General features: G+C 39.1%; 1 protein-coding gene across 9 annotated transcripts in view; it reads right to left on the reverse strand.

Annotated features, from left to right (window-relative positions):
- The window catches only part of LRRC4C (leucine rich repeat containing 4C), a 572608-nt gene that overhangs the window by 251218 nt on the left and 305760 nt on the right, over positions 1 to 15630 (reverse strand). For all 9 annotated transcript variants that reach the window (XR_011739325.1, XR_011739326.1, XR_011739328.1 and 6 more), the window contains one exon: positions 284 to 422. The gene's annotated coding sequence lies outside the window, so the exon portion shown is untranslated. The remainder of the gene's footprint in view (positions 1 to 283; positions 423 to 15630) is intronic.

Here is a 15630-nt window from a genome sequence, read left to right on the forward strand (position 1 = left end):
ATATTTCTGATACATGATAAACATGATAAAATGGAAGGAGACTGTACCTTTTTAAAAGTCATTCTACAGTTACCACTTTAAAAGTCAGTTTGAGATCTGTCCTAAAAACTGATCACTAATCACCCCTTTAAACGCTTTTTCTCTTACACAACCATATGGAATTATGTGAAAAGGTACAGATGAACAGCCAAAAATAAAGTTTGGAAACAAGATAACAGCAGACCTTAGTAGACACACAATATTAATTGATGAAAGAATGGAAGTAAAGTGATTTTCAGTTTACCTGTATTCAGTAGTTCATGGTACAATTAATTATCCTCCATACCAAAGCGTAGCCTATCTATTTTCTCAAATGGTATGCCATATCTTCGGATATTTCCATATAACAAATCTCCATTGTCCATTCCTTTTTTTCTGGCAACCTGTGTGTGTTGATGAGGAAAAAAACCAAACATTTTATGGTGTCTACTGCTGACAGAGCATCAAATTATAATGTGTTTTATAATGAGCATAGTTAGAAATTTCATGCTTAATTAATAGAAACACCTTTGAAATATGAGTACTTAAAAGGTTTTAGGTAGACCATCTAAACATACAATTTATAAATATAGAAAATAAAAGAGAATTCATCTCGTTTTGACTAGAGGCTATATTCTGTTCTGCTTATCTTCACCAATGATAATATTAATGTGGAACTTGTTCTTGAGACTCCACAGGGTGGGTAGTCTATACTACAGCCATTATCCCATTTACCAGACGAAATATCCACATACTGTAGTGCCAGTTCACACTATGACTCAATAACACAGAAAAATCATCATGTTTCTCTGAACTGCATACATTGAAATGCAGTTATTTATTTTGTTGTGTGTTATGTTTTTTTTTCAATGTTTATAATATTTTATAGCATTTGACAGGAACTGTACATTCAACAAAGCCAAATATACAATGCTAGGGAGAACATGTGAACTCAGGTATTCTGTGTGCAGAAACTGTCTCTGACATGGTAGAGTCACTTCCTGATATGAATTAAAAGCCAGGTACCCCCATGACATATATAAATCTTCCCTACTAACTGCAGATCTTAATAATATATATTTTTTATCTCCTAGGACGACTTTTCATCAGTCTGCTTCCGTTATGGTTCTATATATGTGTGGCAGTTGTTAATGGCTACTCATATAATTCATTCATCTGAAACTACTACATGTTATTCCACTGAAGAACTCCAAAAGTCTAAGGCAGGTCTGTATTATACTACATTAACCTACATTAATTTTGCGCATGATGCAGCTATTCAAATACATGGAAATGTAATTTCTCTTTTGAAGTAAAAAACATCTGGTAGTAAATATACTGATGATGTTTAATTAATTGATGGATCACAGATGTATGGTATCTGACAAGTTCATGTCAAAACCCAAGTACTTCCATAGAAAATATTGTTACTGTAAGTCACTTGAATCCCTGAAGGCTCATTTCTTCTATGCTTGAAGGCAATGTGTGAAGGAAAACTGAGGGAGAAAAATGTAGTAGCATTCCTGTATAACTCTACAAACTGACTAGATTCACCTTGTCCTTCAGTGGCTTCTGCGACTCGTCGTGTAGGACCCCACACAGTAGCTTCTCACCTTTGATGTTTTCCAACAATACAACAGGACCCATCAGTGACTAGGGCATATCACTTCTCATTCTCTGGTAGTTTATTATATGGTGGAGCCTCTTCAACATATGTAACCTCCTCTTCCGGTGATATTGGCGGTATTTTGAAATCTTTGCCTTCTGGCCGGTCCATGACCACTTTCAAGATTCCTAAGTGGTTGGGGTGGTTTCCTATTAGAGTATGTTGTGTGATCAGTGCAATCCACTTACTCCATGTAGCACCAGTTGCATGATGTGTAGAGGGGACCTTCCCTTTGAACATCCAGCCCAGCACCAGTAGCTGGGATGCCAGGAGGAGCTATGTTTCAGTACCAATCACTTCTGAAGCAGCTAGAACCCCTTCATATGCTGCCAATATCTCTTTTTCCAGTTGGAGCACAGCAGGCCTCAGATCCTCTGTACCCCTGGCTCCAAAACCCTAGGTGTTGACCTTGAGTGTCCCCTGGTGCTTTCTGCCAAGACTCCAGGTAGGACCATTCTCCCAGGCTGCACTGTAGAGCACATTTTTGCCATCTTTTCCTGCCTTACTTCATTTTATGGCAAAGCTGGCTTTCAGGAGGACTTGAACTATTTTCTTCCCTTTCTCAAAAAATTCTTCGGCTGTATTGCCCCATACAATGATGTCATCAATGTATTACAGGTGTTTTGGAGATTTGACCCATTCCAGTGCAGTCTGAATCAGTCCATGGCAAACGGTAGGGCTGCATTTCCACTCCTGGGGCAACCAATTCCAGGTATGCTGCACGACTCTCCAAGTGAAAGCAAACTTTGGCCTGCACTCTGCTGCCAAAGGCATTGAGAAAAATACATTAGTGATATCAGTTGTGGCATACTACTTAGTTGTCTTTGAGTTCAGCTTGTATTGAAGTTCTAGTATGTCCAGCACAGCAGCACTTAGCTGGCTTAATTCAGGCCACAATAGTCTACTGTTAATCTCCACTCTTCATTAGACTTCTGTAGGGGATTGTTAAAGGGTGAGTGAGTCTTGCTGATCTTGCTGCTCTCCAGCTGATGAATCAGCTTATAGATAGGGATCAGAGAGTCTTGATTGGTATGATATTGCTGCTGCTGCACCACAGTGGTAGTGATTAGCACCTGTTGTTCTTTGACCCCCAGCAACCCCACAACAGAAGTGTCCTCTGAGAAGCTGGCTAAAGCCCTTGGGTCCTTGAAATAACCTCTCCGGAGATGCACAGGGCCTTTGGTCCAGTGGCAATGGGGTGTTTTTGCTGCTTATTCCCAGTCAGACACACTACAGCCTCCAATACAGTTAGCTATTGGGATCCCCGTTACTACAGAAACACAGATGAGTTCTGTTCCTCTATAGCTTCATAGCATTAAGGTACATCGTGCACTAGTGTTTACTAGGGCCTTATGCTCCTGGGGGTCTGATGTGCCTGGCCATTGAATTCACACAGTCTAATAAACCCTCTTGTCCGTTTCCTCTACCTGGCAGGAGACTGGGCCATTCTAGCCCTGATCATAGTATTTATAGCTCACTTTTTGTAAAAATGAATCAAAAGTCCCTTCAAGAGGATCAGAAGTAAGATCAGCCCTTCTACTCTGTCTGGGGAGCTGCCTTCTGGAAACTGAAGCCACATTTTTCCTGGAAGAATCCCCTTTTGTGACTATCTCCTCTCAACTCACATACCTGTGCCTCTAGGGTCAAGGTAGCTTTTCCATTCCACTTCCTCATGTCTTCTTCTGGTCAAGTACATAAAATCACAGTGTGCCTTGTGGTGTAGACCCTCTATATCCTCTCTCTTGAATCGAGGAATGCTTACTTTTAATAGCTGAGATACTGATTTGTACCAAAGGGGAATAGAACTCGTTCTCAAATTGCTGCAACTCTCAGGACAGTTTCTCGACTAGCATGTCTGATGGTTTCTCCACAGCCAAGATACAGGCTCATAGGAAGGGAGACTTCCTCCATATCACCAGAGCTGGCCAGACATTTCATCCACTGTTTGTCCCTTGTCTTCTTTCCAGGACTTTACTAGCAATTAATTGGCATATGGCAGTGGTGCACTCCACAGAAACTTTCACAACATGGGTTGTGTGAACTGGAATTCATCTGCATCTGTGGGTAACTGCTCATTATTTGGATCATTATAAATCACCGCTGACACAGTTAATTCTCTCAAGTACTGGATATGTCTCTCCATGGTTATCTATCTTCCTTGAAGGGATACTTTTCTTTCATGCCTGATAGAATTCAAGCTGAGGGCTTGTGTCTTTTTTCCCAATCACCTTCTCAATGCCTCCTTTCCTAGACAGGGATCCCAGTTTCTCAGTAACAATGTGCATACCTGGATGGCGGCTGAAATATTTTTGCATATCTCGCAGCTCACTCAGGGCTAGTGATCAGATGATTATATCTGGTTCAGTCTCTTCCTCCTGTTCTTGTGATGACCCTGGTTCATCTTCAACCCTCAGTAAGTAAACTGATTTTTTTGTGTATTACTTCTTCTGTATAGGGACAAATGACACCTGTACAGGTTCATTTTCTGGTTCAGCTGCAGTGTCTGTCACCTGTGTTCGAGTAGCCACAGTGCCTGTCATCTGGGTTAGAGTAATTGCTGTGCTAGGCATGAGGGTGGGAGTGGCAGCAGTGCCTGAAAGTCTTTTTTCCCTCTCTTCCCTCTGAGGGTGCTGTATAATGTCAAACAGTGTTTGGTAGGTACTGTCCAGGACCCAGCACAATGTAGCAAGTTGTGTCTCTTTGGAATAGTCACACAATTTTGCTTTTAAATATTCTATTACTTCCTCAGGGTCCTGTAGTTGTTCAGGAATGAAATTCCAAATCATTGGAGATGGGAAGCTGTCTATATTCTCTCACATGCCATGCCAGCCATGACTATTGAGCCTTGGGGCAGATCTCTGAGTGGTATTCTTAAAAATCTTTCTGTAACCCTAAACATGATCTGGAACACATTCAGGAGACATAACAATAAGAGCATGCTAATTTGGACATCCCCAGGATGTTAAAAATTCTCAAAAATGGTTGTACATAGCCTGAAGGAGAACAGGGAAATGAAAGAACAGTGGAAAGTATCGCCCCCACTCCATCTTCCCCATAGATTGGGTATCACAGTTACCACAGTATCACAGTATGTTTGGGATTGGAAGGGACCTCAGAAGATCATCTAGTCCAATCCCCCTACTGGAGCAGGAACGCCTAGGTGAGGTTGCACAGGAACATGTCCAGGCTGGTTTTGAATGTCTCCAGGGAAGGAGACTCCACAACGTCCCCAGGCAGCCTGTTCCAGTGCTCTGTCACCCTCACTGAGAAGAAGTTTTTTCTCAAATTTAAGTGGAACCTCTTGTGTTCCAGCTTGATCCCATTACCCCTTGTCCTATCATTGTTTGCCACTGAGAAGAGCCTGACTCCATCCTCGTGGCACTCACCCTTTATATATCTATAAACATTAACAAGGTCACCCCTCAGTCTCCTCTTCTCCAAACTAAAGAGATCCAGCTCCCTCAGCCTTTCTTCATAAGGGAGGTGCTCCACTCCCTTAATCATCTTTGTTGCCCTACACTGGACTTTCTCCAGCAGTTCCTTGTCCTTCTTGAACTGAGGGGCCCAGAACTGGACACAATATTCTAGATGGGGGCAGAGTAGAGGGGAAGGAGGACCTCTCTCGATCTGCTAACCACCCGCCTTGTAATACACCCCAGGATGCCATTGGCCTTCCTGGCCACAAGAGCACAGTGCTGGTTCATGGTCATCCTGTTGTCCACCAGGACCCCCAGGTCCCTTTCCCCTACACTGCTCTCTAATATGTAATTTCCCAACCTATACTGGAACCTGGGGTTGTTCCTGCCCAGATGCAGGACTCTACACTTTCCCTTGTTAAATTTCATCAGGTTATTCCCCCCCCAACTCTCCAGCCTGTCCAGATCCCGCTGGATGGCAGCACAGCCTTCTGGCATGTCAGCCACTTCTCCCAGCTTAGTGTCATCAGCAAACTTGCTGATAATACACTCAATTCCCTTGTCTAAATCGTTAATGAATATATTGAATAATATTGGCCCCAGTACTACCCCTGAGGCACTCCACTAGATACAGGCCTCCAACTAGACTCCGCACCATTGACTACCACTAATAAATTCCAAGAGATGGCACCTGAGAAACGAACATGAAAGCAATACTGCATACAAATACCAGCTTAACTTCACGGCCAGTCATGTTCTCGTAAGTCAGTATTATACAGGACAGCAAAAGGATAAACCTGATCTTTCCCCCCGAGGTGATGAACAGCACCACAGGGAATACGTAGACCACATAAGAATTTACATAACACAATCATGTGTATGAACAAAAAAACATTGTGACCAGCAACTGTGTAATTACTCTAATAAATTCGTACAACTTTTGTTTCAACACACTCTGTTCATATCTGTTGCTATCCCACACTGAGCACCAAAAAGGACTGTTGTGTTTAGGCCCAGCTGGCAACTAGGACCATGAGGCTGCTAGCTCACTCCTTCTTCTTGCCCTACCTTCAGTGGTACAGGGACATGAATTGGGGAAAAAAAAAAAAAAAAAAGGTAAAACTCATGAGTTGGGATAAAACCAGTTGAGCAGAACAACAAAGGGAAATATAAACAACAACAATAATCACAATAAAAGAATATACAAAGAAAGAGATACACAATGTAGTGGCTCACCACCTGGAAAAACAATGCCCATCCTGCTCCCGAGCAGCAATTCCCTTTCCCAGACAGGTCACCTAATTATATACTGAGTATGATGTCATATGGCACTGTATGTCCCTTTGGCTAGTACGGGTCAGCTATCCTGGCTGTATCTCCTCCCAGCTTCCTGTGAAAATTAACCCAGCCAAAACCAGGACATGGATCTATAAAAGCAATAAACCACCATTTAAAACTTAAGTGGAGGGATCTAATAGTTTCTTACCATCAGAAAGAATTTCCATTTGTGCACAGATATTAAAAATAAATATATTCTTCATCAAATTTATAGAATATCAAAATAGATATTAAAACATACTTAATCTAATGGAAAAAAAATATTAATAAAATATATAGGGAACAGAATAAAAAACTAAAAAAGTGTTATTCTTTAAAGCAGGAAAAAACCCTTTATACAAACACCTACACCACTGATATATTATTCATCGCCCATAACAAATGAGAATAATCAGGGAATAAAAATAGGCACAAGAGACAAAAATGCATCAGACACATTCACAATCACAAATCATACTACAGTTTAACTTACTATTATATAAGGGAAAGCTACAGAGACTACTGCTTTTCTAACACTAAATGACTGGGATTGTTCCACGAAATTTCCTGAATAAAGTGATTTTATTCCTGTGCTTTATAAAAATCAGAGTTTAACCTAATGTTAATATTAAAATTATGAAAGCCACTCTGCCAAAGGAAAACAGGAAGTATGTTTCATCTTACAATAATGTTTTAGTAAATTTTAAATGAACCTCAAATATTTTACCTGCCATCGGTATTTTATGCTTCATAATGATATTATGAACTACCTCTAGCAGCAGTACGGGAATGGATCCGATAGCATTCCAGTCTCCCAACCAGATCACATACTTTCACTCTTTGTGCAAAGATAGTGAATATTATTCTACAATTACAGAAATAATTGCCACTTCATATTAAAAGTAGTAAGGTATTGCTTCAAGGAAAAACGTTCTTAATCTGTCCTGTCTTTTTTTTTAAATATATCACAGAATTAATTAACACCTAATATTAATCCATCTTTCCCAGTATAATAATTCCTGGAAGTTAGTTGAGGTACTTCAACAACACAGAGTTTACACTCATATATGCACTGTGTATACTGGTAACTACTATCATTGTTCAATTCCTGTTCTGCTTTCAAACACAATTCAGGGACAGGATTGTGAAATGGATAACAATGAGACTGGGACTCTGACTACTGAGGTTCAGTTTCTAATTCAGCCATACATTTGAACTGTGTCACTAAGGGTGGTAATGGGTATTACACATAGAAAAGCACTGAGCACTTATATTTCAGCCCATGTTTTCCATCTGTACAATGGCAAGAGTATTTCACTATATGATTTACTTTACCTTTTTACTTGTAAACAATAGACAGAACTATTTGTACAGTGCATATAACAGAGATAGCAATCTGACACTGATGTTTTCATAATAAAAGTAATAACAACACTATTTTTTATAGTTAAATAAGTATTAAATTGTAATTGCATTTGAGGGACTGCCTGGAGTACAAATACAATTATACATATGATTAATTACTAATTAATTACTAATTTGGGAATCACTGACAGAATCTTTGAGGTTGGAAGGAACCTGTGAAAACCATCTAATCCAACCTCCCTTGTTTGACCACCCAAACAGTAAAAGTTTTCTCCTTAGGTCTAAATGGAGTTTTCTGCAATTCATTTTGTGCCCATGGTCTCTTGTCTTCCCTGAAGCCAGGTTTCAAAGATATCTGTAATACTTTGAGGAAGTTACACTAATGTGAGTGTTCAATTTGTTTGTTTCTTATACTCGTTGTAACATCACAGAATCCTATTTCCTGATTATGTTCCTATAATACAATGGCCACTGAAGAAAAGACTGGTCTCTCATCCACCAGTAGCACAAGTGAACATTCCTAACTTTAACGCTTCATTATATAGATGTGAGTCACATTTAAATCATTAGGTAATTTTAAGTTGGCTTATACTAAATCAAAATATGATACTTTGAAATATCAATGTCTACTCTGGGGCTAATATTGAAAGACCTGAAGATACAAGCGATTACCTAGTTTCAGTACAGATTTATATCTGGACCTAAGTCATCTTTGTATACTCTGTGACAGATGCTATTCACTTAGGAAAGGCAATATAGATTAATTTCCTTACCACAAAGAGCGAGAGAAACTTCTGTACAAAGTGAAAAGACATATCATAATTACTATTTATATATGCAGAAATAGAAACTGTTTTCCACACTGCAATTGACAAATTCAAAATATTAAATTGGTCAAGACAGGAAAATATTTAGCTTTAATCAAAATTCATTAAAGGTGGCTAAACCAGAAAGATATTATATTTGTGTTTTTTAAAAAATAAGCTTTATATTTATGCATTAACAACTGAACAATCTAACTCACTGAATTTATTTATATACACTTAGAACTCACAAACATCTAAAACTCTTAGTCCATACCTAATTCATGTAAAGAATTATCCTATTATCATATATATATGGATACAGATAAATACTATTTAAATAAGTAATGTCCTACAATCAGATGATCCTGAGTTTATAGGAATTGCTATTATATTTCACAAATGTCTTGGAAACAAAATTTGAGCCTCATAGTAGGATGATATTGTAAAAAGTATTGTATTGTCCCTCCCTTTGAGCAGTGTGTGCCCAGAATTAAAGACAAGCTGAAAAACATTCTGCAATTTCTGAATAGAAGATAGGCTCCTATGCCTGAGAACATCAAAAGAAATTCTATCCTTATTACTTAGATATGACTGAAATTAAAATTAAAACAAGGATGCAAGCAAACAAATAAACAACAGCAACACTAACAAACTTGCAGTTCAGAGTGCCATATCAAGGCATTTATTTCAAACAGTGCCTTGGGTCATTTCCCATCCTCCAAAGATTCATTTCAATTAGAAGATGTTTCTTATAAAACAACATCAAACACTTTTGGCAAAAGACTCACGATATTTTTTATCAGTATTTCTTTATTTCAGCAACACAGCATTGCTGCAGACTACAGATTAGGTTAAATGGAAGAGCTTGTTTGCTTGGGGGTGTTTTGTTTTTTTTTCAGAGGACCTGCTCGTCTACTTTTCCTTCAGTTTCTCAGATCCACCTATGAACAGAAAACCCCCTAAGAGCATCAAAACACAAATAAGTGATCCTTTCATAAATTTTAAAAAATAACAACAAAAACAACAAAAAAGTTACCAGATAAATAAAAAAAAGCATATTTTAGCATCCAAACCATAACAACTACTACAGTAGTTTCATATAGGACAGATGGAAGATTTTATCATTCCTTTGTCCTTGAGTTTCCCCATAGCTGAATTAGTATTTCATCAGTTTTTCACCTCTTAATCATGATGTTTTCATGACGCAGATGAACTGAGGATTACACAAAACTGCCCTTGGAAAAATGAACCTGAGAAAAATATCAGCATACAGTGCATCGATCCCTGAAGCAGTCAGCAGAAAATGAACACACATTGACCAATGAGTGGAATAATGGCTTTGTTGACAATCTCAGTGAAGTTCATCCTCTGTAACTAAGTGGATAGTGAGAGAAAAAGATGGAGATATGATGAAAATCATCTCCTTATCACCCCTGTTCTCTGCTTCACACAATCATCCCCCTTCATTCACATAAAGCCAGATGGCTACAGATCAAGGATGGTACACCACTCATGATCACAGTAGTTTCTTTGTCTGTCTGGCCACAGAAGATATAAAATCACTTCATTCATCAGAAAAATGTTTCTACCTTGTCAAAGGGTACTAGAGTTTATTGTAATAATCAATATTAGCACATCCCTCTTCACCTCCTAATTAAATTCAGATGAAGTCAGCAAATCCACAGTGGACTTATGGTTTCAATTTTTCCTTGTAAATATTGTACGGTCCCATGAGTATCATATAACTGCCAATATGCCAGTTGCATATGACTTTTCTAAATACTTACATTGCATAAGATGAAAACCAAAAGAAGAATAAACTGCTGTCTGAGACAGATGCAAGTTAGCAAAGAGAGAATGTATTACAAATATAACCAAAACCTAGGTGGAATAAAAGACAAAGATTACTTTTTTTTCCTGTTGAAGTGAACTTAAATTTAACTTTGGTAGCAACTCTGAAAGAAAATAAAAGTAACCTATTTTTTTAAGTAATAATAATCGATACTGCAATGACATGGTCTTTATATCACCACACCAATGAAAAAAAAAAGTGTTTACAACAGTGGAAAGCAAGACAGCACTGCAGAAGGATTAAAAAATTAACTATACATTGCTTCTTTGTATAGAGGCCATTAATCAAGAGCGTAGGTGTCAGCGATATTTGGTGAAGTGGCTGAGCTGTGCAGTTTGGATATCCATACAGGGAGCATTATCCTATGATGTCAAAAAAGATCATTCTAGCCTCTTATTTTCGCTTTTAAGTAGATTCTGCTTGAAAACAAGAACTTCCTTTTGTGATAATTATTATGATTTCTGACTTCAATATAGCAGAATCCAAGCTCTGTAAAAAAAGGGGGGGAAAAAAAAAGAAGATCAAAGATCTTTACATAATCTTAGCACAGGCATATATATATATATATATATATATATATATAAATTAATATATTTGATTATACATGAGTAAATATCAAGTTTACTCCAAAGAAGGCAGAGCAATTGTCCCAAAAGCTTCAGATCTGGGGATTTTCAGAGAAAATTCAGAAGAAAAAAAAATAATCCAAGGTGTACGTATATGAAAAATACAATGCAATGCAGTGTAGTTTGACTGACTAGTCCATACGTAACCTGACAGATATTTTTAATAAGAAAACACACGATTTCTTTCCATGTGTACAACACTGGTTTATTTTATGTCTTCATACAAGCACTTGAAAATGGAAAAAGGAAATAGAATGACATTTAATGGCATATCCAAGGTCTTTCACTCACTGACTAAAAAGGATTCTGTTGTATAGTTCAATCTTACAAACTACATATGGAAGGACTAAGGTGATAGGTTTTGTGCTACTAGACTGGTAGCTAGCTAGTAATGCTGCTAGGTACTGGATAACTAAGAAAAAGTAGCCATAGTGTATCAGGTACTACTGTTCCACTTCTAATGCAACTGTACAAAACCTCATATGGACCTCAGCAAATGACAGTCCATGTACAAGGAATATTAATTCAAGATGTAGAAGATAACAGGATCATCATCAAAAGAACAGGATCCAATCTTACAAGAGGAACTGGGAAGTGCTTAGCTCATTCACCCTAGGAAAACGAAGGTAAAGAGAATATGTTATTAGACTGCATAAATATTTTGGCTGGTTGAAAGTAGAAAGATCCAGGGAACTTTTAATGTAAAGGACAGTGTCATAAAATCAAATGTGCATATCCTAACACATTTGATCACAAAAACAGGAGAAGACTTCTGAACAGTAAAATTTTCTGTAACAGCCCTAGACTCAGAAATATGGGAACAACCATCCTTTCTAATCCTACAGTCAACTAAATTCAGAGAGTTTTGTTTCTTAAGGCAGGCTAAATTGATTTTAAGAAAGGGAATACATGATGTGATGGTCTTGTAGCAGCAAAAAACAGCATCAACAAAGAGTATTACAACAACAACAAGAAAATCATAGCTTTACTTGGTTTTAATCTCTGGTCAGTTGTATTCTCACACAATGTAGGACTTATATTGGCAGACCACATTCAGATACTTATTCTCCATGAGCAACTTCCAGAAATATGCATTTCTTCAATTTGAGAGTGTCAGTGGCATAAGCCACTTCACAAAATTCTCTTTTCTTCTATGATGCTCACAGGATTACCCTTAAATTCACTTGGAAAAATCAAGAATCTTTCTGACACTCATTGTCCCTTCAGAAGAAAAACAATGTTTAGAGATAGGGGTACTTTAGTCACATTAAAATATAAATGGCCTCAAAACAGTCCAAAATATGTGCAAAAATGGAGTTCTACAATTATTCCTACTTGCATGATTATTTACTTCAGCAGGTCCTGCTAGTCAGTCATTCCTCATTCCCCCTCGCTTTAGTGCTGAAATTGTTATGGCTGGATACAACGATATGCATGCACATTGAGTGGGTGTTGCAATACTCCAGGCATTTCTTTTACGGATTACCTGAGAAATAGTGAAAGTTGAACATAGAAACATATTCTTACTAGATTTTATTCATTGGGGATTTTTCTCTTTATTTTCTTCTAAATGTTTCAAAATAGCAGTGCAGCTGAACTGCATTAGCAATTGCAACACATAGTAAAAAGGATACAAACATTAATGTTCTCCACAACAACAAATCGGCTGAGGGGCAAACCAAAACAGGGTTTGGAAGCATATTCAGATCTGCATTCAAAATTTGGTGAACAGTAAACACAGACATGCCACAGTGTCAACCTTCAAAGACAGCATTTAATTATCTATCCAGCTAAACATATCTGCTCATAAAAGATTATGAAGGCCACATCAATAACTTGTCAGAGACAACATGAAGATACAAAAAAGGGTGCAATTTTATTTCCTAGCAATAGAAGTATTTCATATTCCATCTCAGGGCTTTGATTTATTGACTCTGCAAAAGTAAATAACCTACCCCTGAATACAGTACCCAATGGAAACAGCACTGTTGATTTGTAGAATTGCACAGTATTTGCAATATATTCCCTTATTCTTCTGTGTGCTAGCACTCTATTTGCTTTCATTTCTGCATTGGGTCTGGCTGAGATGGGGTTAATTTTCCCCATGGCAGCCCTTTTAGTGCTGTGCTTTGTATTAGTAGCTAGAAAGGTGCTGGTAACACAACAGCATCTTGGCCAATGCCGAGCAATTCTTGCACATCATCCAGACTGTCTCTCCAATGTTTACTCCTCACCAGTAGGCTGGGGGTGGGCAACATTTTGGGAGGGTACATAGCCAGGACAGCTGACCCAAACTGACCAAAGGGATATTCCATACCATATGATGTCTGCTCAGCAATAAAAGCTTAGATAAAGACGGAGGGAGGAGGCATTCATTATTATAACATTTGTCTTCTGGAACAACCACTACATGTCACAAAGCCCTACATTGCAGGAAGTGGGTGGACATCACCTGCTGATGTGAACTAGAGAATAAATCTTTTGTTTTCCTCTGCTTCCACACATGGCCTTTGCTTTTGCTTTACTAAACTGTTTTTATCTTCACCCACAAGGTTTTTTCTTCATTTCATATTTTCTGCGTGCCCCAAATCCTACTGAGGAGGTGAGTGACAGAGCGGCTTTGGATGGCACCTGTCATCCTGCCAAGGTCAACCCACCACAGTCTTTTTTGGCACTCAATGTGGGGCACAGGACAACAGCAGTTTTGTATTAAGCAAGCTATAGCTACAGCGGTTATTAAGTGTCAAGCTCCTGTGTGGGTCACAGAGTTTGTTGGCTACATTGCTTCTCTCTTTATTTTACTGAGCTTGGTAACATGTTAATACAAATAACGGCTCTGTCCATTGAAGGCCTGTCTGTGCTGAGAGAGCTACCTTGTGAAGAGGTTGAGGGAATACCTCTCCCTCTTCCTATCCAGGATTTATGGTGGATAGCTTTATTATGCAAGTTTCTGAGGTCCTTGTTCACCCTTATGGAAGCTGTTTAATACTACTTATTAACACTATTAGCATATTATAGGGTTCGTGGAAAGTAGTGTTGTCCTGGTGTAAGAGAAGACAATTTTGAGCGAGGTGATACTGACATGTGTCTTGGGGCAGCCAGTCCTTGGGTGGCAGAGTATGTGGAAGCATTTGGACAGGTTCACAGAGTAGTTATCACCTCCCACAACCTGGGACTTTACACCCAAACAGGCAAGCAACCCTGGCAAACTGACACATCACTGAACAGAAGGGAGACTTGCCTACTGCAATGAAAACTAACAGCTTCTAGCACTGTACCAGGGCCTGGCCCGTGCCTACCTAGCCACAGTTTGGTACTCTCAGAGGACTGTGGTTGAGGCAGCAACTCAAATAACAACTACAGTAATTGCTCCAGTAATGAAAAAGAAGCAGTGGACAAGGAAAACAATGGGTCAATATCACCATTTAATAAGGGAGAAAGAAGAAAAGGAAAGGTTTCATCAAGAAGCCAGTCCTTCAACAAATAAATTGGAGGAAGTAGAGAGAGAATTCAGACAAGAAGCAAAAACTAACTGGTTCCTGACTTCATCAGAACTTCGAGAAATGCAGAAAAATTACAGCTGCCAGCCAGGTCAGTGGATTACTGCATGGCTGCTCTGATGTTGGGATAACAGGGCCAACAGTCAGCAACTGGAAGGTAACGAAGTCCGGTGGCTGGAATCCCTTGCTAGAAACTGAAGAATTGAGAGAGGAATTAGAAAAAAAAGCAGCAATTTCCAGTCTCTGGAGATGGTTCCTCTCAAGTGTGAGAGCAAGATATCCATTCCAGGAAGATCTTATGAACTCCCCAGGAAAGTGGACTACCACAGCTGAAGGCATCCAGTATGTGAGAGAACTAGGGGTGCTAGAAGTCATCTACAGTGATCTAGACAATGATGAGGTCTCCAAAGATCCTGTGCGCATGAGCCATGTGGAAGAAGGCCATTCAGTGTCCCAGTATCATATTTTAACAGCTTGGCAGCGATGTATTGCCTGGATATGGATTACCAACTGTGGAGAAAGTGTCGTCTTGGTTCCAAAACTTTGAAGAAAATGTCTGTACTTCCTTATCCCTATGGGCCAGTGCCTTGGCTGTTGGGGGTGCCTCAAGAAATCAGTCCTCTCCAGCCTTGGTGAGAGGGAAAGGGAACCCAGGCACGTGTCACAAGGTGCACTCTGGTTCTTCATGTATGACCAGAGGGACAACATGAAGAAGTGGGATGGCAAACCCACCTTTAAGCTGGAAACCCATGTACATGAACTGAGAGGCAAAACCAGCTATTAAGAAGGGGTCACTCAAGAAGGCTGTCAGCTTTGTTGCTGTAGAGACACAAGAAGGCAATCAGTGATCTCCAAGACACAGAGGAACTGAGATCACCTCCCTTGATCCGAGTGAGGAGACTTCTAGTCTGGCACTGCAACAGTCTGACAATGAATACTCTGAACAGGAAAAACAGGGTCCCTGCCTTTGGCCAGGAGGAGGAAAGAGATGACTAGGTATACTATACTGTGTATTTGATGGCCAGGAGCATCAGACTCACAGAAGTATAAGGCTTTGGTAGAAC

This window comes from Patagioenas fasciata, chromosome 5 (genome assembly GCF_037038585.1).
Source record: "Patagioenas fasciata isolate bPatFas1 chromosome 5, bPatFas1.hap1, whole genome shotgun sequence".
Taxonomy (NCBI): domain Eukaryota; kingdom Metazoa; phylum Chordata; class Aves; order Columbiformes; family Columbidae; genus Patagioenas; species Patagioenas fasciata.